The sequence below is a fragment of the Parambassis ranga genome, chromosome 15, assembly GCF_900634625.1.
Source record: "Parambassis ranga chromosome 15, fParRan2.1, whole genome shotgun sequence".
Taxonomy (NCBI): domain Eukaryota; kingdom Metazoa; phylum Chordata; class Actinopteri; family Ambassidae; genus Parambassis; species Parambassis ranga.
The window spans coordinates 5226413-5250158 of NC_041035.1; positions in this window are offsets into that span (position 1 = coordinate 5226413).

Consider the following 23746-nt stretch of genomic DNA (forward strand, 5'->3'; position numbering starts at 1 on the left):
AATCCGTCATCTGCTGTATTATATGCATTGTGTAAATGAGTGTGTGTGTGAGAGAGACAGAGAGGGAAGGAGTGCGAGAGGCCAATCCAAGCTTCTTCACCTCCCCCTCTCCCCTCTGAATCACACTCTCCTCCCTTGAAGTGATATTTAAAAATCTGTTCTTCCAGGATCATTTTAGGGTCGAAGGAATGTTTTGCTGCCATTTGGTGTCTATTTTTGGAAGCTGTCACGCTCTGACCACCCTGCGCCCCTCTGTCTGTTCATAATGCTCAATATCATGTGAGTGAGCGGCAAAGCTAAAAGCAGTCTGCAGTTTATTTTAAGTTGTACAGCTGATGTCCATCAGGTGTGCTGTCTCACTCTCATTTAATGTGACTGGATTAGGGATGCAAATGATCAATTAATGAATTAATTGATAGTTGAATGACCTTATCGATCGATTAAAGATTAATTGATAAGCTTCGATCTTCCTGGGCCTATATTTCCCTCAGTTTCGCTAAGATTAGAAGCTAAACATTGTTTACTAAATAAAAATTGCATGTCTCATTCCTTAACGAGTGACTTGCTGCACCATTGGGGATACAGTACAGACAATGACATTTGTAGGCTAGTATAACAAGCTGCTTTAACATGAAAATAAGTTGTTCACTGGCTCCGCTGTTGCATGGTAAACACAAGGAACATAAAATAAATCCTGAATAGAAAGCTAAAGAAAATATTATCTTTTGTTAACCTAGTGGGCTAAACAAGAAAAACATTAGCAGGGCGTATAATCTCCTTTAATCTGAGGAAGGTGACAGTAAGTTTACTGGGCCTCCTTTAGAACATTAAGATGTTACCTGTCCTGAAACATAAACACTGCTGTCTGAATGTGTTAGCTAGTGAGAACACGGGTTCTATTCAACTAGCATCCTGATTAAAAAGAAAAAGTACTTCATGTGACCTGCGTATTCACAGCCAGCACAAATGGAAACGCTGATTATCATGCGGCAATCTGCTAGTTTGATATATTCTGGGACTATATTCTGCGTTAGCAGAGACAGAAACGACGAGCAGAACTGAGGCTGCTACTCAGGAGTTACGAAACGTCTTCACCACTACATATCAAAGAAATACTGCCGGGGCAATTAATTGACAACTAATTTAATTTAATCGATCAAATTCTTATCGACAATTAATCTAAAGTCGATTAAGTGTTTACATCCCTAGACTGGATGCAACAGTTACTAAACCTGCAAGTACTAGTTTTGTAATGGAAGAAGTAAGCTTTAGCTACAACAACCATTTTTGCTTCCTGTGTTGTTAAAAAATAATAAATGCAATTGTTACGAAAAGCATACAGCACCCAGTTTACATGTTACACCTATATGCAGTGTTGGGGAGTAACGGATTACATGTACCGGCGTTACGTATTTAGGATACAAAAAAATAGTAACTGTATTCTGTTACATTACACTTTAAAGAGGTGGTAATCAGAATATTTACATTGTTGAAATCAGTGGATTACATGATGGTACTTTCACGTGTTTATTCACTCTGCTGGATGAAACAAATCACGTAAAAAAAAATCATCGTCTTCTTACAACAAAGATCCTGTTCACGCCAGATGTCTGACTCTCCTCGCCGCTTGTGTCATTGTGTGGTCATATACGTGTGTATGATGGTGAATAGGAGTGAGAGCGTCAATACAACATCTTTGAGTAAAGCTAAAGTTTTTGGTTCAGCAAACTGGACAGAAAGCTGCAGCTGCGGGTGACAGAGAGGACAGAGCAGCCGGACGGATGGGGGTCAGAGTCAGAGGATGAAGCGCTGTTAGCGTCACTTGAAGAAGTGAATTAGTTAGCTGCTGGCTAACTCCGTCTAAAACGGAGGCTGATTAACACCTAAGTACGAACGTGTCACTTGCAGTCAGCTGGTTTTATACATGGGTCTGTTTGATTTATATTCATTGTTTCTGTGTGTAAAATGACTTTGGGTAATTAAAAAAAAATACACTATTCTGTCATCATAACGTTTTTTTTTCTGTTTATATAAATTGAATAACATTGATGTAAATGCAGTCAGCTGGAACAGTCTGGACACTATTGAATATATATATAGTGTCCTTTGTAGTAAGCAGTGGCTGATCACTGCATTCAATCACTTAAAATGCAATTCAATGTGTGAGTAATCCAAGTATTCAGAATACGTTACTCTGACTGAGTAATGTAACGGAATACATTACAAATTACGTTTTAGGGCATGTAATCTGTATTCTGTAACTGAATACTTAGTGACTATATGATATGATATGACGATATGACTATTTAACAATAGTAATATTGATACGTTTGGTGTGATTTCTGTGTATTGTGTCCTTGTATGTCACACACAGAATGTAGCCACATGGAAACCATCAGAAAACAATAAGTTTTGCTTCTCTGATGTACTGTTTTGTTGGTGCTTCACCGCTGCACTCACTCTCTAACTCCCTCGCCTACAGCTGCTTTCTCTCTCTCTCTCTCTGTCTCTGTCTAGTTGAAGAGGGGGGAATCAGACATTTTTTTAATTATAGCTGCTACAAACCTTGCTCTCTGTCGGACACCTGTGTGACAGCTGATCAAACAAACACTGAACAAAAAAAAAGTCAAGCTTCGATTTGTGCTTATTAAAGTCCCTCCTGATTAGGCCAAATCTAATACAGACATTTCTTGTTAACATGTTGGCACATCCAAAAGTCACAGAGGAGCATCATTTGTTGTGTTTCAGGTTTGCCGTAGCCAGTTTTAGTCCACATGTTGCAAGCTTCTTCTGCTTCAGTGTGCAATTATCCATTTTCTCTCTGTACCAATCGTTACTGATGTATTGATTAATGTAGCTTTACATTGTATTGGCTGCTTAGAAACACAGCATCATCACTAAAGAAAGAGGTCATTTTTCAGTCACCATGAATGCGCCAAGTATTTACTCCTGCCAATCGGCTCATCTAATTTACATTTTCTTTGCATACAAGTGGAAATTGTGTCCTGATAGCGTCAGGGTCAGAAGGTCACCAAATCATTAGGATTCATCCTCTGGAGACTGTGAGTATTCAGAACAAATTAAATGGCAGTCTTTTTGAGGACATGTCGCTGTGGACAAAAGAGTGACAGACGGACCGAGCAACTGACGGTGACATCTGCAGGCCAATCTGCTCACAGGGCAGCCAAAACATGATGGAATGGCACAAATGGGAACAGAGGGAAAAAAAAGGGGGAAATGCAGGGGAAGGAGTAGAAGGCTGTACGCTAACGTAAAAAGAGAAAAACCAATAATACAGTTTTAATGTGTGTTGAATAGAGAGTTATTCTGTATTCTCTGAGGTTTGATCCCCAATCATCCGATGTGGCAGGCAGAATTTGACAAGGGTTTAGCGGGCCAATTAGCTCACATATCCACTATAGTGAAAATGTCAGGGTTGTATCGATTATGCTAATAGACTTGCTGTTTTGCAGGTCTGCAAAAAAAACTGACAAAAACTGTATGTTAAACCACAACACACACAAGTGACAGTGAAATGAATCAATGCATTAAAAATGTGCTAATCGATGTGTGCAGCTCATCATGGCTGTTTCACTGGGAGTGGGAGTGCACAGGAAGCAATTTTTTCACTTATATTTTCTGGTCAAAATAAATCTTTTTAACTTTATTGTCACCAGATTGGACTCCTTGGAAAGTAGTCTCAATAAACCAGCAGACATTTAATTTTGTTCCACTAATTCGTCTTGACGTGATTGTTTTGGAACAGAGGTTACAGTAATTTGTTCTCAGAAAACTCTCAGCAACAGAAGCAGGCTATGAGCTGTTTGCGTTTGATCAAAGAGATATGTTAATTTAAGAGTTGTTATCTCTGTGTGTTGGCTTAGGAAAAAAACCTGTGTGTCTGCACTCAACTGTGCCGAATCGTGGCCATTTTTTCTTAATTTGTTGCGGTTTTTCTGGAAGATGACATTTATTGTTTTCTCCAGCTGCGTTATCATTAAACTTTAATAATGTTTGGAGAATATTCTCAGTGTGTGTGTACTGCTGTCGTTCAGGCAGGATGAAGCGAGCAGAGTATGAGCTGGTGTTGCACTTAGGATGACGGTTGCTACGGCTCAAGGGGTGGCAGTGGCACAAGAAGATGCAACCGTTTCTTAGACGGATTTGAAGGTGTTATTAGTTGTTCATTTTAAATACCTTTATTTAGAATGTGGTCGCCATTATCCCGAGATACAAAGCTGCTTTCATCATCATAATGCAATCTACTGTAATTACACATCTTTTTGTTTACTGACTCAAAATCAATGTAAGTAGGTGATGGAAAGTAACAAGGCGCTAACTCTAGCACACCGGCCACCATTGCAAACCTTGTGCAGGCATTCAGGTGTGTTTCTGTGAGAGCAGGTTAGCTTGTCTTGCCTGGTCTCCATAGCAAGCGGTTTGATTGTCATTGGTTATTAGATGATTTCTTAAACTTGGTGGAATTGATTTATGCTTACAGAAGTGACCTATGCTAGTGTGAGCATCTATAACTTGTGTGCAAAGGTTGTTGCTAGTGGGATTTCTGTGCTGTTGTGTCATGTTTCTCCTTCAGACTGAAACTGCTGATCATGTTCCTCAGATACCTTTTTTCCTCTCTTGTTGGCCTGAGGGCATGCCAAGACAGTACATTGCCTCACTAAAGTTATCAGCATAATAGTATAGGTGTTGCTTCTAGTAAGCAAGAGGCAAAAAATTGCAAGGCTAAATTGCTCTGTTGAATGCAACCTGGTCAACTTCTGTCACGTGGCACATGTTGGATCCTTCCAGCCATTATAACAGGATGACTTTGAAGCCTCAAGGCCTCAACTTTACATCTGAGCAGTAAATCGTATCTGTGGTGTAGTAAGAGGAAATGGCTGTTTTTGAATTCAGTGTCGTGATTGTGTAGTTTACAGACAGCAGGAGCCTCTTTCTTCTCTAATGGCAGCAATAACTCACACACATACACACACAGGGCTTAATGGCTTTTATAATGAATGGCCCGAGATAGTGGGCTAAATGGTGGTTGCCATGGTGATAGGGTCAATCGATCAGGAAGTATTGATTGGCCATCGATAAGTTCCAGACGGCAAGCTAGTGGAATAGAGAATGAGTTGTGTGTGTGTGTGTGGGTGTGTCTGACTGTATGTATGAGGGGTGAGTGTGTGTGTGTGTGTGTGTGTGTGTGTGTGAAACATTTCTCCACAATAGTTGGCTGTAATAGATTCATGTGTCACGGCGCCATCGCTGGCACCCTGAATCTGCGTGACGTAAATCACTACACGATCTTCAATTTGGGTTAGTCACCTCTCTCGGCTTCTGATGGGAGGATTGAACCAGAGCTATCTTTGAAGCCCCATTCCAACAGGATTAGCATTACAGGGGAAGGTGGGGACTGAAACATTGTGTTGCTCAGTAATTTAACTCATTGTCCCGGATGGCGTTTTAACCATCTGGAAATAACAGGATGCGGTCTGTGATTGATGTAGACATTTAACAGGACAAAGCCAGAAGAGAAAACCAAAAGCCTTCTCACACAAAAGAGAAATGCATATTGATATCATTTGATACCATCATTTCAGATGTACATCACAAACAAACATTTGGAAATGGAACCTGTTCCATTTAAATAATCCAGTGATTGTAGAGTGGAAAAAAAAGATGATGCTAATTATTCATTTGACATGTTTTTGATATTAGTCAGTCTGTTTGCCAGAGTGGGGTCAGAGAGGACGCCGCCTTCCACCTGTGGCTATCATCACAACACAAAGAGCCTTGGTGTTGTTGGTGTTGGTCGTCTCACTGTTTCCCATACCGTAACATCTGCTACAGATGTGGATCTACAATCTTCTTATCAGCTGGCTAGACCAAGGTCTTTTTAGATGACTGCAATAAAACCTCTGGATTGATCAAAGATATTTTATTGGGGACAGAAGCATTCACTCATCATTATTCAGCAATGATGCAAGAGATGAGGACAAAGTAAAACGGTAGCAGTGAAGCTTGGTTTTATAAATGATCTTTGCAGCAACCAAGTGCAGCAGTTACTACATGACTTATTATAAGCACCTCTAAAAACAGACCTCGAGGTTGTTACAGCCATGCATGCATGTAGTTAGTAAAGTAAGCGCTTAATTCTGTAAACAGTTGCTGCTCGCTGCCCAATAAGCCAGTCATCTGTTACCTTGAGGACCACCAGTATCATGTCCCTGCAGCTACAGCAAACACTTTGGGTTTTGCTTCCATAGGTCTGATGTCACTTCTTATGTGTTTCACATATAGAAAAACACTGACCATAGAATTTGTGAAACCCTAAAAACAATATAAACTCCATCATAAAGGTTTTCTTCACTCATGCAGGTGAGTTGCAGAATGTGCGGTAGATTTATTTCCAGCATCTTCTCAGTAGCATATTAAATGGAAAACATCGACCTTTGCATCTCCTAGACTGTTAAATGTCAATCTGTGATGTTCACCGTGTTCCAGGAGTTATTTAGTAGCTCTGTAATTAACTTCTTATTGTACTTATCTGGAGAAAGAAAGCAAAAAAAAAAAAGCATTAGATGTTATTGCCATGGTTACGGAAACATTACCGCACATTAGAAACTTTCATAAGCCATTCCATCTAATGCATGTGGGTTGTAGTGGTGTCGGTGTGTGTCTCTGCGTCTTGTAGCAGTGGTTTGTAATGGTTTCCATTAACGACCATAGGGGTTTAGTAAATTTCAACAGAAAACCAGATAATCATTATGCTGTTTGTCAGAGTCCAGTTATATATAAATTATTACACTTGTTAGGATGGTTGGTAAATGTCTTGTTTTCTTGCAACATGACTCACTCTCAGAAAGACCCATCAACCGAGGAGAGTCTTGGATAATAAACCTGTCATTCAAAATGCATGTTTTCCATTGTGCCAAGGGGGAAAATGGTGATACTTTATTAACACCTTCAACAAAAATAAACCCTTTGCAATAAAAAAAAAGATTATTGACTTCCCATCTGCAGTTACTTGCCAAAAATGTATCAAATTTTTTGTGTGCAGGAGAAGTTACAAAAATGATATAGTTACATATCCATATGGACCATATGGTACCATAGCAGCTTTATGTGCATATGTTTGAGTTTACTCTGGAATTTCCTACACAGGAGCTCCTTCAGCACTGTTTTCACATGCGGCTGCTTCCTCTGAGTCTGAGCAGTCCTGGGTGTGGCTCAACACTGATTAATTGAATGGGAATTGGGAAAAAAATGATTTTTTTGCGAGGGCCACATAGACTTTCATTAGAAAAGCTAAGGGCCGCATTTTTTCATAAATAATAATAATATTGGAGCTCACTGGCACAGTAGCTACCTTTCTAAATGTGCTCTTGTTAGGTTTTCATCATTGTAAGAGTCTTTTGCTGTCATTTACTGCTCACTCTGTCCTCTCTGTGTGCCCATGTCTACTTTGAGTGTGTGCTGGTTGTGCTGGCGCTGTGAGGTTTCTGCACGCTTTACCGTACACTTCAGCATAGTCGCACAGTGTAGACTGCAACTGTGTCTCTCCAAAGAGACGAGGAAGGTTGGGAAGATGTTAGCGGTACTGCTGTGCTCAACAGCTAACGTTTGCTGCCTTTGTTTAATATTGGGTGCACAGTTGTTTGCAGGGTAGACCGGTCCGTGGGCCGCATTGAAGCTGCAAGTGGGCTGGGTTTGGCCCACGGGCCGTCCTTTGCCCTTAGTTCCTGCAGTAGAAAAATCCTGGCCTCTCTGAATCTTAATTTAGACCTCTGGTGGAAACACAGGTGGATGAGCTGAGTCCCTCAAAAGGGTCTCTTTCCTCAGGGAAAGTTTCCTTTCCTTTATACTGTACAGTCTACAGAGGTTGGCGCAGCAAAGCCTTTCCTGCAGACATGGTGGAGTTACTCTTTAATCTTGGAGAGCAGTTGGTATATTTGGTCTTGCCCTTGACTCTCTTTCTTGTCATTGCAGGGCTGTCAAACTGATCAGTCGTGTAACTGGAATTAAGTCAGTCACGGCTTAGTCCAGAGCCTCGGCCCACCGTTCCTGCCTCACTACAGAGAGGCCTGAGCATTGATCCATGATCAGGTTCTGCTCATCAGCTGTTTTGTTGCTGGCAGGGCGAGCAGGCAGGCAGCAGAGCAGCAGCTCATTTAATTAATGCAGATTTGAGTGGTCACGCTGCTGCAGCAGACTCACAGCTACCTGCTGCCACCGGAAAACCTTCAGCCGTGTCACAACACCACATCAAAGAGATTTTAGAATTTCTTATGTAATTAACTCGGACCTCTCTCAGCGAGGCCATCACACAGCTCATCACGCAGCTGGCAGGAGAGCTTTGTCATGTTCCCTGTGGTCCAAAAAAAATACCTTCGTCTTGTGACAGCCGACTCGGTTTTAGGCAGTCAAACGTTAATTGTCATCTGCCGTGTTTTAATACAGACACAGACAAGCTTGTGTTCAATATGGTTGACTTGTTGCCTATCAAACTGTCTGCTCTCATTTGGCACCGGTCTGTATAATCATGTGCTTATAGGCACCAGTGATTTTGTATCACATTAGTACAGTTTGACAGAAAATGTAATTGAAAAATTGAAAAGGAGAAAATGAGAGAATGAGGAGAAAAAGACAGGATTTGAAGTAAAGGTCTGCTCAGGTAACATTTTCAAATTCTACAAAATCTGCTTAATATACTTTTCTAAGTGTATTTGTCAACAGAAGTTTGTCAGCAGCTGCTTGATAAACTCTGTGCCAAGTGCTCTTTCTGTAGGTCACCATGTTTTTTCCTATAACCATAAATATTCATCAGCGTCTGCTGAACATTCAGCAATTTGTTCCTGTATATTAAGTATATAAAATATATATATATACACAGTATATAGGTGAATTTGTGCTTCTGTGTGCAGGCATGTATGTGTGTGTGTGTGTGTGAGAGGGCCGACACCATATTGCATGTTTGATTTCAGTATCTTCTGGCACAAGCTGTGAAACTATTGGGGATTTAAATATTTAACATCTTGAGATATCATTTTCACAGACTGCTCTTCACCATCTCTGTCTCCATAACTCAACTACTGAGTGCTGCTGCTGTATGTGCATTTTAACATGCATCTGCAGGCTGGTTTTTGTTTACAGCTTGTGCTCATGTAGGACTATGTATACAGGATCATTTACAGACAGGCAGTAATATTAATGCGCTCAATAATGTCTATTATGTCAAAATGTAATGAGAAATGTTTCCACATATGAATATCATGAGATATTATGATGCGCTTGGGGATATGTGCTTGTTTCTTGTCACGTCAGTCATGTGATGTCATCAGGCTGTAGAATATCCACGAGAGGAAATAGATGTAGCAGCGATGTGCTCCCTCCCTTTACCAAGAAATTCAAATGTTCATTACCAAAAAGGATAATTTACAGAGAAGGAGGAGCTCTGTGAAGTAAGGAAACCTCGGAATAATGTTGTATTAAAGATAATACACTGTTTCCTTTAAAGGTAGGGTAGGAGATTTCATTCTGATGCACTTTGTGTTAAATTCGTGTAACTTCTCTTTACAATTCGATAGCAACCGATTAGTTCGGCAGTTTCGCATTAAAGCGAAGAATATGAATCATCTGTGGAAGCTATAGAACGCTAAAAACATCAGCCAATCCTCCGGGTGGACCCTGCGTGGAGTATTGGCTGGTTGTCACTCTCTTCCTGCTCTGTGTGCACCAGAGAGGTACGTGCATGATGGACGAAGTCACAGACCGCAGCTCGTCTTCAGGTAATGTGCGTCCATGTGATTGGGAGGCGTGGCTTCGGGGTGAACTCCGAGAGAAAGGTGTTTACTTTCAAAATCTTCTACCCTAGCTTTAATAGAGCTGAAGCCATGCCCCTTCTGGTGAACTCTATTATTTCAGTGAAAAACATGTAGTGTATGATAAGAGAAGATGTTTACATTCCGCAGGTCCAGCTTTAGCACTTCTTTTCTAACATAATCACTTTAAAGGCGAACACAAACCAAACTGGTGGCTCTGTTTGAAAAATGCCAAAACTCCTGTACACAGACTGTGATGTGGAAAATCAGTCTACATGGCTAAATGAATACAAAGCCTGCACTCTAGTTTAGATTTTTAAAAACACTGCTGATAAATTTTGCATGGATTCAGTGTGTTTTTAAATGATATATTATAAATAAAGAGAGGCAGGGATGGGATTTTAGTGGGTTTTAGTGGAGTGGGTATGAAAACAATGGCAGTTTGTGTCAAAGTGAACAGCAAGGAAACATGTTAACATTATCTTATGAAAGACACTTGCTTTAAGCACACCAGGAGAGAGACGGCGCCATGTCTTCTTGTAAACTGTCTTGTGTGAGCTGCTGTCACAGCAGTGTTGGCAAAGGTTCGTCACCTTCGCATCTTTAAATTCAAATGCACTCTAAAAGCATCATCAACAACAGAAATGTTCAAGGAACTCTGAAATGTGACCGACCTTGCTTTGTGACTTATGGAAGCCTGCTTTATTTTTTTATATACAATCATGGTTCCCCTGCAGTTCCACAAATGGCCACTTAAGGGGGGTTGCAAATGTCAGTCGCTCCCTGCTGTTTGTTTTAACTTTCTAGTTGCTTATTTTCTTAGCTTTTTGCTTATCATCAATAACCCGACTCACTTTTTTAGGGTCCTCTAGTTATTCCCTCCCTGTACTGTGTTGTGGGTTAAATCATGTTAAGTGGTTTCATAGTGTTTGCTTTGCTCTCTCATAGCAACTCCAGTTTGTACCTCTAGGTCAATTTTCAGTGTACTTTTCAGTAAAAACTGCCTCTGACCTGTGTAATGTGTTCTTCTGTAAATCAGTATTAATACAGTGTTCCACATATATTTGGACGGCTGGTGTAGATCTCATAGCTGATAGGGAAAACTAGGTTAATTTAATGCCAGAGATATAAACTGTTAGTAAACCTGGGCTGTGAAAAAAGGAAGTGAAGGCAGGCAGAGGGGTGAATATTACTGAGAATATTTCAGCCTGCCACCTGCACATGCATACATCTATAAGCATATACATATTTATTGTCGTTTCTGATCTTTCCAGTTATTGCATGTGGATGTCTCTGTCTCCAAACATTTTTCTTTCCTAGTTTCAATCTCTCTCTCTTCTCATCCATGAGATTACCTGAAGAGACAGCGAGCTATCGATGAAGTGCACACACACACACACACACACGCACACACACACTTCAGTGAGTATGTGTACATGTACATGGGTAAAGATTGAGGACACACACGCATGTGCACACTCATGCAGAGAAAGGCAGTTGTAGGAGTCAGCAGGGACAGTTAGTTGAATAGCACTCATTTAAATGGATTGGCCATTTCATGCAAACGTGTGTGTGTGTGTGTGTCTGTGTGTGTTTACACAGTGCAGAGCTTTGGGAATAAGACACTATAACCTGAGCGAGTCTATGAGAAACTCTGTAAATATTGACACAGAGTGAGTGAGAGAGAGAGAGAGAGAGAGGGAGTGAGTGAGATGTGGCAGAGATATGGACCCTAAGGGGGTTGTGGATTGATAATGTAATGGTTTCACTGGGAGAGAAGATTGGATCAGGAGGGAAGAAAAGAGGGGTGGAGATCGTAGGAAGAGGTGGGATTTGAACCCTCACTGTTGCCATGGCAGCATTAGGCTGTTAGAGGAAAATCATCCAAAGAATTTGGATGGAAAACGGTGCAGAGAGGCACGCCGCATTGCCGCCAGCAACGAAAAAAAACAACAACAACAAAAAAAGGATCGACCTTCACCAGACAAAATAATTAACTTTACTTATTTTAAATAATGTAACAAGCAAGCTGGAAGAAGGGATACAGCAGGACTTCAGGACATCTGTGATCCGCCAGTCATGTAGAAAAGAGGAATTAAACATTCCCCCAAGAACTGATGGAACATTATTCAATCTCTCATAGGGGTTCATCAAAGAAACACAAACAAGGAGGTCACAGGTGTTAAATAGAAGCAGCAATTATCCACTAATAGTTTAGATTAGAATGGACTGACTGAGGTTCAGGTAATTAAACCTCTTCAGACAAAACCTTTTGGATTTCCCTGTGTTGATTAAAAAAAGGTGGAGGAAAGTCAGGCACAAAGCGAGCAGTGTCACTCATGTGACCTGACGTGCTTGTTGGTTGAAAGGACTAAGCTCTGGGAAGCTTTGTTTGGAAGTAAATACTGGATGAAGCATCTGTCTGTTGGTTGGTTGACTTCCAGACCACATCTCACACCACTCACCTACCTGTAGTTCCTGACAGGAAGCTCCAAGATGACGTTGTTTGTAGTGCTTTGCTTCAATCCTGAAAGATGTTGTGATGAATTCTGCTGCTTTGCAGAGCAGCATCATAGGTGCACCGTTCAGGTTAGTGCACTTCATGTTGTCAGTCCCCTGTGGCAGATTTACCACTAAACATTGCTGGTTTGTGACACGGCAGGTTATGTGATTTCAAACCAAAGTAGACAAAAGCAGTAGGGCCATTTCTAACTTGAAGGCATGAATTTTTAATAAGAGAAAATTACTATCTCTGAAATGAAGTCTATAGAGCTATAAAATATCTGTCACCAGCACCATGGTTACCACCGATGGCTGTGTATTAAAAGAATTAATATCTTGTTAATAATGCAGCAAAACAACATTGTTTTTTAGTCTTTCTCATGTTTCTGATGAGGGGCCAGTAGTTCTCCTCACCTCTTATCTATCTGATGCGTTATCTGTGTGCGGCTCTTCATCCACAGTTTTCTTATCTTGCGGCTCAAGGTGGCTGCAGCTCTCTACATATTCCATTATTGTGCAATGTCACACTCACCTGCCAGTAGAGGAGTGTCACTATTTCTAATGTGTCATGTTCAACATCACAAAAGCAGCACTAGAAAACAGTCAACAAGAGTGATTAAGTGATGATATTACAACTGTTACTTTTAATATCCTGATTTGTGTCTGAGATGTGTCTGTAGGAGGAGTGCCAGGAAAGGAGGCGGATGATGAATGTATCGTTGTTGCAGGAGGCGAAAATGCCCTTTGCTTTCTTTTATTCGACCCGCCACGAATGTCACTCCACTTTCAGTGTGAAACAGTGGAAGAAAACAAATGTGATGTAACTCCAGACATACCAAAAAGCATTGATTTTATTGCTGTATAATAAACACTTCTGATAGGTGGAATATTCATACACCACAGTGTACAATAAATTATTTATTTAGTTTTTGATGCACTATGTACAGTTTTCTTACAGACCACTTCTACCTCCACTCACCTGTGCAATAACTGTTCATATGTAAACTGTCTATTTTATTCATTAGCCATTTTTTTATATATTCCACATATACGGTGTATTATACAGTTACATCACCCTCATGTGAATAAATGCTGTTGGAATATGTGAAGATGTTTGTTGGGTAAATGAAGTGCATTGAGTTGTTAAATCGAACGATGCTGTTATTCTTCTGATCACAGGGAGGGATGATTATTGATTTCATCCCACACATGTGCCATTGATCCCATGTAGGATGGAAGTCAGAGAATCTAACAGTAAATCAGTCATAAGAAGCATAATTGTCTTTCCTGCTCTTACTCGGAACTGATTTTAGATTTATCAGAAAAAGGTGTATTTTACTTTGTACATGTTAGAATGACTAAAGCATGTCTTATTGTTTCATTATGCACCGTTAACTTTTACTCTCCTGCAGTTTTTTTTTATCTAATTAGCTGGTGAGCAGTGAGTGAAACACATCTGTTAACTTTGGGTTTAGAGTCCATCAGCTGTAGTTTTAACGATTGACTCCTCTGTGCTTTTTCCCCCATCCTACCCGTCAACAGGCTGCTCTGTGTGTCGTTTCACATCAGCAGCTCCTCTGCTAATGAGCTGCTGCTGTGATTGTCAGCCGGAGGAGAGGCTGAAGAGTTACAGGAAGTTAGAGCTGAGTGGTCGATTTCAAGCGAGTCCACACTGACACTGCAACAAAATTGTGTTTAGACAAGAAGTGGGAGACTGAGGGCTTACAGTACAACAGTGATGAATCATGATGAATCAGCTGTTCTGAAAAGAAATCAGCAAAACAAAAACATTAGGATTTAGTACACTTTATTTTAGCTGCCATGTGAAACAGAAAATCATTATGTGTTTTTAGCTGCTTTGATTGCAATAAAATCATGGTTCCCCTACAGTTCCACAAATGGCCACTTGAGGGAGGTTGGAAATGTGAGTCATTCCCTATAGATTGTGCAAAAACAGCACTTTAATTAAACGAAGCTGTAAAGTTTAACATCATTAACTGTATGGACACTTTGTGTGCGATCTCTGATCGGAAGCTGCCTGCTTTTTTTAATCCATTATGTGTAATAGGGCTGCAACAAATGAGTGTTTTGATACTCGGATACTCGCTGATTTATTTTTGTGATTATCCGAGTAATCGGATCACGCTTAAATATCACAGTTTTCCCATAAATACGGCTGCAGCTAATAGCTACTTCGCCTGTGGGCACCTGCTTTGGCCCGCTGCTTTATTATTGCTTCAGCCGGCGACCACCTTCATGCCGGCGCCAAAACTGTGTGGTCTGTGCAACCTGCAACCGGCTCACCCGGGTTTTGAATCCAGGGCCTCTTGCACCCAAAATGCTCACCCAAAAAATGCTCGCTATTCGATCACTCATTAGTGACGTCACTAATGAGTGATCGAATACTAAATTAGTTATCGATGCATTTTGCCCTCGAATATTACTCGAGTACTCGAATAATCGTTGCAGCCCTAATGTGTAATACTCTAGCTCCTCAGCCCTTTTTAAGAAGATCATTCATTATAAATTCTCTATTAATTGATTATTTATTTAATTATATTGTTGCCTACATTTGAGCATTAATTTCACCTCTGTCCTTTATTTTATTGTGCTAAAAGGGACCGAGATATATTTAATTTGTCAAAGAAGCTGACATAAACCTGCACTCTTTTTCATCCCACAGGCCCACTTAGCATTCTGGATTTAGTTGCACAGCTCTATCTTGATCCGCAGTAGGCATATCTCGCTACACAGGCACACACAGGAATGAAAAGGCGTCTCAGTGAAAGTGTGATGGAATCAAAATTGTTGATTTGTCATTTGGTTGGTACACTGCAGGCGGCTGCCAAACAGCCACTGATATGGTTGCCATGGAAAGAGCACCGGTTTGGTGCATGCAAGGCAGAAATCTGATGTGCTGCCATTCTGGGTCTGGATCATTTTTTTTTTGTGTGTTAGATATTCACTCTCTGAGAATTTAGGCACATGCAAAGAGCGGATGACTCCAGCTATATGACAGCGTATTCCTCGGCTCCATGACATTACAGACGTATCATTTTCTTCTGTCCTTTTCCAGCACAACTGACAGCAGGGGATGTTGAAATATGTGCTGCAGCTCCAGTCCTGATAAGAAAACAATCAGATCTCACTCTATGTGTAAAATTCATAACACTGTGTCATTCTATGCTTATCTGTGATATGTTCTTGTTTTACATCCTTGTCAATATAGAAACCAGACTTAAAACAATAAGATCTTTTTTTTTCATTTACCAGATACTTTGACAAACTTCCAAAGTGAACTTGTTGCTTTTAGCTTTTCAGCAGCACATGACAGCTTTTCTGGTCTTTGTTATTCTCGTCAAGAAACACAAGACTTGTGTACTCGTGCTTTATGGAGAACAAAACTTGTCATGTGGCAGCAGTGTACTGTGCTCTGACAAGGCAGCCATCACTGTGAGAGTTTACACCCCTGCCTGCACTTTGAAGGATTCCCTCTAAATGATTTATGTTAAAAAAAAAAAAAGAAGGAACAATTAATTTTTTTTTCTGGTGACTTCATGTTTAGACTGTCTAAAAAAACCCTTTTTACAATGTGGATGGAAATCAAACTGAGTATAGTGGAGGAGAAGTCAATTTAAAAGATAATTTTCACCACCACCCGTCTCTGTCTCTTATCATGGACTCTGTGGTTGGCCGAGCATTTGTATAGGATGAGATTGGTGTCTGGAAAACATCATATTTTAGACTGTTGGTCATAACAAAAACTTAACAGTCATTTTTTTTCCTGTATTTTTTATACAAACTAGAGCTGTATTGGTGTGTTTGTGTCTGCTACAACAATTGATTAAAGTTATTAACTAATCTGCTTGTGGTAATAGTAATATAATAATAATGGCGGCCGCTCTTTGGTGAAGCCCAATTTAAAAGTTACAGTTAATATTAAGTTGGAGAACAAGTCATTAATGCTGCTCCTGCTCAAATAACCAATTAGTCAAATATTAGTCTGTGCATCAGGGCTTGATTTGGCCTGTCACTTTTCATTTTTACTCCTGGCTATGTTAGAATTAAACAAAGCCACTGGAGCCCGTGTGTTAATAAGTGTAATTTGTTAAATCAGACATTGACCATACAGTTCTAATCACTGATCAGGAATGCTTAATATCATACCACCTTTCATCGAGGCAAACAGTGGCTATGGGGGGGAATTTAACACGTTTAATTTTCTCGCTTCTTGTTTTTTGTATGTTTTCAAAAAAAATAAAAAATTGCCAAACTTCAAGCCAATACTAATTTCCAGTCATTTTCTTATTTAATGATCTGTTACGTTGACAAAAAGCAGTTGGTTTCATGAGGTCAAGTTCTGAACAAAGCGGGAATCACAGCAGCCTCTGCCTAACTGCAGCAATTACAACAATAGCTGTCTTGTAAAAAAATATTGCTTCTTAAGAGAAAGAAAATTGCAAAACCCCAAAGAAGGAATAACAGAATTTCACGGCTCATTAGGTATTGATTTTTCTGCCAGCTTAGACTCATTCTGGCAGTTCAACGTCACTGTGAGTGTAGGAAAAGCAGTCTGGGTTAAAATTATAGAAGGGAGGCGTGAAAAAAAAAAAAAATATCTGTGCAACAATTAGCGTCACTTATGCTTCTATGTATCGTCGTCATGACTACACTGACAATGGTGGTCAGGGTTCAAGCAGTTACAAGACAACAGAAGGCAATGACTGGAGAGTCGCAGAGAAGAGGGTGGACAGATGGAGCTGCGAATCCAAATTCATCCGAAGATTACAGGAAAATATGATGACTTTTATACCGCTAAATGTCCAAAAGTGGAGAAAAAGAAAGTTAAGGTGTGATTAATGGATAACTATAAATAGCATTACATATGAATAATGAAAAGAAATTATATATTCACTTTAATTATTTTATCCGGCTGCACGGCATACTAAAGCAGAGATCTATATGAGCGTCCAGTCTGTAGGGAGTGAGTGAGCCTCTGTCCAGTTCGGAATCCCGCTGATGAAAGCACAAAGTTGCATAAAGCTTCAAAAGTAAGTTGTAAGAGTTACAGAGCACTATGCATAATTCCTGAGGCTGTAAAATGGCACAGTGAGCCGGGGTAATGTGAGGTTGTGCACACAGTGTAAAGCAAAGAGAGATTGTGCAATTACTGCCTCAATAGCGCGGAACAGCAGGGGAGCACTGCTACAGGGGGTGGACACAATAACACCAATAGTCTAATGTATAAATATAACAATACCACAGCTGCACAGCAAAAATGCTAATGCTACAAGCCTTGTAGTGTCAAGGATGAGACAATAGTACAGAGGTGAGGATGACTCAATAAGGTTGTGTTGTTGCATTGTCAAAGTCAACAGGTTCAAAGCTAAACTGTAACAAAAAGACAGTGAGGAGTGTGCCTCCACATCCTGCAAGGTGAAGTTCAGGGGAAAGAAAACATGCTGCATAAGGACACAGGAGGCCTGGCAGTGGCCTACTCTGTAGTGTAATTGTGACCCGCTGGACACTAGGCCAGAACACTTTGAACTTTCTGCCCAGACGGTCAGACAGCCTGTATAAATGATCTTGTGACAAGATAAACACAAAGGGGAGCTGCATTGGACTTGTTGGTGGTGAGTCAGCAGCGGAACTCAAAATCCATCCTCTCCACATTATGCCTGTTTACTCTGTGGTTGCTGTGAACACTAACATTACAGCTAACAGGAGGGTTTTAGCGCCAATGTCCACTTAAGAGACAAAGCAATAATGTGGACAATCTTTCAGTGTTATCGACTCATGAACTCATCACTACATCCAGTGGTGGTACAAACTGGGCATCCCTTGTATCACTGTGGGTTTGGTAGTCATTGAAAGGCACTCACTGCTGTCTGTCTTCCAGTGATGTCATCATATCCGCTATACATGGACAAAGTGGTGCCATAATGTTTGAGAAATACCTCTAACGCTGTCTTTAGAGGATGTATTTAATGCAGTCTACAGTCGCTAGTGAGTTTTGGCAAACTTTCAACAAACTTAAAGTCATCAGTTGTTTTTTAAATGAAAAGCCTGTGCATCTGTGTACCTCCCCTCAGCTCCAGGTTCAGCTCTTTTTGGTCAATCTTCTCCTCACAGTCATAAAATTGTACAACTGCTGGAGTGTAGCAGCCACCTCACTTGAGTCATTACTTCAGCATTTTATTCATTGAGTCGTCATACAGTGCGTTCACGCTTCACTGCGACCCCCCCACGCCCTGCGGACCCCCGTCAGTTTGAATTGCAGGAGCTCGGCTTATGGCTGAAGGGATTCTTCCCAAGGTGGTCAGGGGAAAATAAAGCGGGGTTTTTTGATAAGAAGCTTCAATCCCGAGGCCACACACACACACACACACACACACACACACACATTCTTGGAAAGTGTTGCAAATATTCATTGTACGATTTTTTTTTTCTCTACATAAAAACATTGCACTAAAACACAATTAACAGGCAGCATGTGAGGCTGTCAGCCAGCTGCATGGGAGGTACGTCCAGATCCTGTGGAGGTGTGCTGAGCCAGCTGGTTTGAGGAGGGTGACAGAAAAGAACAGCACATTCTCTTAGCGCTCCTCACTATACAGTTCCTACACTCAAAGCAACACAATGTTTCTTTCACTCTTCAATTGGCTCCCATTACCAGCCTCCTGACAATGAAAACACTGGCTGTCTGCTACAATAAATCACCCCCTGTTTGTGTTACGGGAAGCCTGTGCCTGCAAAGAGCTAAATTCAGAAGCGCTCTGTGGACGCACCAAGAGAGTCAACACGGAGTTTGACTTCAGTAAAAACATCAACTCTCAAGTAATGTGCAAAGAGAGGAGGAAATGGAGAAGGTTACTCCAGGACACACTGCAGCGCCTGCTGCAGGCAATCGCAGATAATCGCTTCTAATATTGGTGAGTTGAAGTGTTTTTAGTCGACCTTCAATTAGCTTTGTTGCTTATCAAGTACATAATGCCCTGAAAAGTTAGTGCAATAATCCAACATCCACTATACTGTGTTTACTCTAAATATAGCTAAACTATTAAAATTTGTGTCTTTCTCAATAGAAACATTTAGACACAAAGAAAACTGACAGCATCACACCAATCCTCAGGTCCCTGCTCCATCCACAGCTCTGTGGAGTTTAAAGTTCTGCTGCTTGTCTTTAAATCTCTCAATGGTTCATGTCCAAAAATACATCTGTCAGCAGTGGAAGCAGTCATGCTAGTGTTGGTGTCTTGTCATCATAATGTCATCTTCGATGCAGTGTTTTGATAGCTGGTTTAAGAGGAGGTCATTTTTCCTGCAATATAAGCTTTTGTGGGAGGTAAGATTGTCATGAATTGGCCCCGGGGCCTCATGTTGGTTGGACAGTGCCCAGAAAACCTCACCATGGAGGTACCCATGGAGCAGCTTGACCAGTTGCCCAATCCACCTCACTCAACTCCGAGCTCCTTCCATGACCTTACCCTATCTCTAAGGGAGAGTTTGGCCAACCTATGATCTTGTTTGTTTTTGTTCACTACCCACAGCTCAAGCCTATAGGTGAGGGTAGGAATGCTGATCAGCTGGAGCAGAGCCTGCGTCACTCTGGATGCTGCACTGATCCACCTGTCAGTCTCCTGCTCTGTTCTTCTAACACTCAGTAACAAGACCCTGAGATACTTGAACTCCTCCACAGTAACTCTCCCCCAGCATGGAGAGGGCATTCCACTCTTTTATAGCTGAAGACTGGTCTCAGATTTAGAGGTGCTGATTTTCACCTCCGCCGTATTACACTTGGGTGCAAATGATGACACCCAAGTTCAAAAACCAGAGACAGGATCCTGAGGCCACCAAAAACCGAACCCTGTATGCCCTTTGGCTACGCTGAGAAATTCTGTCAATAACAAATTATAACCTGAATTGGTGATAAAGGGCAGCCCTGATGGAGTCCAACCTCTGATGCAATGGACTCAGCACCTCATACTCCTGGCGCACAGGGCCCCCCAAGGGACACAGCAACAGACAAGTAAATGGAAAGCACAATACTTAGAGGATAGTTCTGAAAATGGAGTAAATTAATGTATGCTGTGAAGCATAGCATGAGATGCATCATTCACATTTAGAGGAGCAGTTGAGGAAGTCTGGGCAAGAAGATGCTCATTTAAGGGGGTCTGCCTTTAGAGGATCACCAGTCAGGGCAGAGCTGATGTGCTGGGACCTCTACTTGAGAGGTCTTTTCTGAACGCTACTTTTCTGAAACGATGACGACACAGCTCCACCTCTGCCTTAACCCGCATGTGCGCAAAAAGCAGATTCTTTAACGTTCCACTTTATTCAGCAAAGGCCTCCTTTTTGACAGCACGATCCATTGAGCTCTTTTAGAGCAAAATGTACCGTTGCATGTTTCTACTAGTAGAACCTCCCCAGGAGTTATTTCAGACGTGTCACTGGATCTCTACAGCCTTTTAGGATTTGCCCTGGGCTCTGATTGGTTCAATTAACAAACTCGGAATCAAACATCAAAACCGCAAAATGTGCTAACAATAAGGGGCCAAAGCCATTGTTGCATCACCTGAGCAGTATAATGAAGCTCTTGCAGATCTTTCCAGTAGGTTGATTTGTGGATCTGCTTGTAAGTTTAGTAAATATATTCCTCTAGAGATGAGTTGTTTGGGTAGGGCGTTGTCACCGTAGTAACAAAGCTGTTTTTACTCATCGAAATCTGTTGAGTGTTGTAAAATGGCCAGTTTTAACCCAGTTTGACACTAACCATAGGTAAACTCCAGCCTCCTGTCATTTATTCTTTCTTCTTGGTAGACTACCTCAAACCATTCAGCGCTTCCACGCCATCACTGTCAGAATGTTATAACACCTCGTTCGTACTGACTGACACCAGGCGTCATGTCTGGAGCTGGAGTTTTCACAGTGTGAGATGGCTGTGCTGTTTAGACGCGTTGCTCCTTCTGTACTGCACCACAAAGAAAACAAAAATCAGAGATTTTCAGATTCTGGATGGAAGGAAAGGAGCTAGATGGCAACGAAATATACTTAAATGTGAATATTAATTTAGTCAGTGAGCACAAAATTAATTGGAAAATATTTTGTCAATTGATTAATTACTCTTTCAAGTAATATTTCAAGCAGAAGTGTAAAGCATTAACAGAAGTCGCAGATTTTTAATTGTGCAGATCTGTCGGCTGGACAAAATGAGCAGCATGTGCTTTAAAAAAAAAAAACATTTTTCCAACATGTTAATCTGCTTATGATTAATCAGTGAATGAAGTAAATAATCTTGAATAATTAATCATGAAAGACAACGTTAGTTGCAGTAATCCTTTAGAAAACCAAGGTTTTTTAAGCCAAAAGAAGCCTTAATTCTTACTTTTTGGCCAACAGGGTGCAGAAAAATATGACACACACCACTCTGACATATTACTGCTTGGTTAAAATTGGTTTAGTGACAAGTTAGCCAAGAGACCAACTTTATGATCAAAGGTTTATGAGGACACAGGGGCCAAAAAGTGCTGGAACTGTGCCTTAAACATTTAACAGTGAGTTAAAGAGGCAGGAAAGTTCAACGGAGTGGCAGTTTTTTACTTTTACAGTTGTTTGATTTAAGGTTGCTATATTTTTTTTAATATTTAAGGTTATGAGAAGTTGAATTTCCAGACACTTCATACTAATACTGTACTCGCCATCATTTGACCTCCTGTTGCTGTGATCTCAGAAAACGGAGACTGTCCTTGTAGTTGAAGGTGTGTGTGTGTCAGAGAAGCTACCTAAAGTGGCTGGCAGCCTTTGTCCCTCAGCACTCAGACTTCCTGATTGCTGCTATTTGGTCAGACATGGCACCCGTTCGCTGCACTTTACAAGAAGAGTGTGTGTGCGTTTGTGTGTGTGTTTGTGTGTGTGTGTGTGGCAATTTGGAGTAAGAACAAGTGTGTCTCCAGATGTGTGTGTGTGTAGAGAGACAGTTCAAGTTGCAATTTGGAGTAAGCGTGTGTGTGTGTGCGCTCGCTCTGTGTGTGTTTGTGTGAGTCGACAGCTCCAGCAGCTTTTTGAGTGGCTACTTTGATGTCTGACCCACTTTGGCTGTTGCTGAGTATAAAGCTATTTATTTAGTTTCGAGTGTGTGAGTGTGTGTGTGTGTGTGTGTGTGTGTGTGTGTGTGTGTGTGTGTGGGGAAAGCTATTTATCTGGCAGTGGACTGGAAGAGTTTTGCTGTGTGTGCTGTTGGACCCATCAGCATCTGCTGGTGGAGACAGCCGAACATCTCACGCTCCGTCACCTCCTCCTCCTCCTCCTTTTTTCCCTGCTTCCTCCTTCCATCTCGTCCATTTTCTTCCTTCTCCAACTCCTTCTTCAGTCCTCCTCCCTTCCTCTTAATGTAATGTGTTCTCCTCTTCATGCATCGTAGTACTCCATCCTTCCATCTTCCTCGTGCCATTAACTCTCTGTGATATATGGTTGGTGCAGCTCTCAGCCCTGATTGGTTGAATTATGTTAGAAACTGTTGCAAAGCCCCAGAAAAATCTTTTGTTTGTGTGTGTTCCTCCTGCCAGACCTCAACATGAGGCTGATATTAACACCAGACAATACAAATATTACCTAATAATAATAACAATAATAATAAAAACAAGATAGAAATAACACTTTCTAAAATGTTATTACATTAGACAGATGAATGTTTGTGTCATTGAGTATTTTAGAAGTGCTGAATATAGTTTCCTTTTACATGATTTAAACATTGTTTTTCTATTCTGTGTATTATGTGCTCTGTTTCTATTTTCTATTTTTGCACTGCAGGTTCCATAAACCATATGTCAGTCTGGGTAGTTCTCTGACGTCTTTTCTTTCTTTGTATAATCTGTCGAGCACGCAAGTGCCCTTTTCTTCCTTTGTATGTTCCTCCAATGGCACTGCAGGTCGAGCTGACTTTTAAAAGATTTTTTTTCTTTTTAATTAAATCTGAAATCTGAATCTAGCTTAGATATGATGATGCAAGCATGTATGAGGCTGTGAATAGAGTTACTTTCACTCAGTAATAATTTTTGATGGTTGTGTAAATAAGACCTATATTACCTACCTACCTGTAAATTATATTATATATTTTAAAGTTACAGCACATCACACGTGATGCTTTCAGGGACCATTTAAAATCTGTTTTTGTTTTCGGACTTTTTTTCTCACAACTCAAAGACCGAGGAGGCACTTTGTATTACTTTTCTCTATTTATAACAATTCAGCTGATGTTACTAATAGTTACCATGGAGAACTGCGGTCTCCCATTTCTGGCAGTGAGTGTTAATTACACACTTCTTGACACCATTTGAATACATTTTGGTTTTGGAACTGGAAAAAAATATTGCTGCACTTTTTCTGAACACAAGCCTGGGACCTTTTAGAATTAGTGGTTG